We start from the raw sequence: 2,197 nt of genomic DNA on the forward strand, positions 1-2,197 counted from the left end.
TTATGAGGCTGAAGTGGTTGCTTTAAAATGAAAAAATGAAAAATTCAGATCCGCTCCATCGACTGTGTCTTTGATACGGCGCCACCTCTGTGCAACATCAGAGCGCTGGCTGATTATGAGTAATAAACCAGGTCAATTTCCACCTCATTAGGTGGAAATTTCCATCGTGAGCATTGACCACATTTCACCACAGCATGATGATGCAGCGGCAGATGGTAGAACTAACTGTGTGTTCATAGTGTGTCAGATCTGTCACGTAACACGCTGAGGAATCAGTTTGAAGATATTTCTTATGGATCTTGTAAGATTTTTCCATTGGGTTAGTTTTTACTTTTTTGTAAATGCTTAGTTTTAGTTTAGTTTTTATTCATTTGGAGTATTTTTCCAGGTGCAAGATTCAAAAAAGGTCATAAGTATTGTGTCATAAAAGACAAAAGATGCCTTTTTAAAAGTTTATTAGGACAAATCAACAACCATCCCTGACACAAATATATATCAAAAAATCAGGTAAAAATAAAGCCAACACACATAAATGTAGCAACATAAATAATAATAACAATTAATACTAATAGTAATAATAATAATAATGATAATAATAATCTGAGGAAAAACAATAAACCCAGTAAAAGACTAAAGGTTTGATTCACTTAGCTGAACCAACTCAACCCAATTAACTACATAATGATTGTTATGTTTAACTTGCACAGCCTAATGTCCCACATTATAAATAAAACCATATTAAAAACATTTTATTATGAATGAATTACAATGCTGTCTTAAATACAACCTTTCAGAGAAAAAGTAAATACACTGAAACATTTGCAAAGACAAAAACTAAGCACATTTTCACGACAACTTCAGTTAGTTTTAGTTTTATAAACACACAATTCAGCTTCAGTTAGTTATCGCAAGTTAACGAAAATGTTTAACTATAATAACCTTGTTATCTTGGCTGACGAAAAGGTTTTAGGAAGCCACAAGAAGAGGAGAAGCATGGCTGATGTTATTGGGATTGGTTCTCGTTCTTCTGCCGTGATGTTGTTTTGTTTTATGCGCACATAAAAACACTCTGACGTCACATTTTGTGACAAAAATCAACAATGTACGCAGTGCAGCTTGAGGAGAAAGTGTTGTTCGCAGCCTCTGTTGGAGTGAAAATCTTGTCAGGGTCCATTGCGAGTGAGTCCCTCTGCAGGAGGGTGATGACCTGCGGCCTTTTTCTCAGCCGGCACGTCTGACCTCATCATCATTAACAGGCCGACCAGAGAAGAAGAAGCACTTTTACTTTTAAAATTATCCTCATGACATGCGCTATGTCACAAATTCACAAAGACATTGTTGTTTGTTTGTGTTAATCCATAAACCAAATCCATTTAATCCCTAGAAATGAATAATCATCAATGTTTTTTTATCACAAAACGTGTTTTAAAGGAACCACTGATGCCTCCCGTGCGATGTGAGTCACACAACCTTTCCTTTTTGCACCGCAAACACAAACGGTAAAGGCTCGTGTTGACTTCCTCTTCGCAATGTAAATTAAAGTGAATGTCACGCTGTAATTACAGGGATACACTCTTTTGTCTTAAACTATTAAATTCCATCAACCTTTAAATGTAACAGGAAGGAAAGACGCTGAGCATGATCACGCTGAGATTCCCAACCGCACAAAGGATAATGAGGTGTAGCGTAGATAATCATACATAATTAACACACTATGGATCGGTCTCTTGGTGGAAACATAAAGTAGGACACGTGGATAAGTCGATTAAAAACCCTCACACACGCACACACTCGGAAAAGGTTACTTACATATGTGCACACAGTGACCACTTTATTAGGAACAGAGGACACCTGAATTGAAGTGTCAGGAACACACACACGCACACATAGGGCTCTCAAGTTATGATTGTGTGTTGGTGGCAGATTTTGAGGCCTTCAGGACTAAAAGTAGACTCCTGACTAAAACGGACTACTATGCAATGATGAAACTGTATTTACTGCAACTGCAAACTGTTATTTCAAAAAGAAGAGAAACAACAACAGATGAGGTGTGGTTTCTCCGTTTGGCCACAAGGTGGAGTATCCGCTAAAGTGAGCACTACTCAGGAGTAAACAAGGCAAGCACGTGTGTATGAGAACAGTTTCCTCCCGGGACCATAGCGTCTAATTTTCACTCGTTGTTGCAGCCCAAAATGTT

Source organism: Solea solea, chromosome 4 (genome assembly GCF_958295425.1).
Source record: "Solea solea chromosome 4, fSolSol10.1, whole genome shotgun sequence".
Classification (NCBI taxonomy): domain Eukaryota; kingdom Metazoa; phylum Chordata; class Actinopteri; order Pleuronectiformes; family Soleidae; genus Solea; species Solea solea.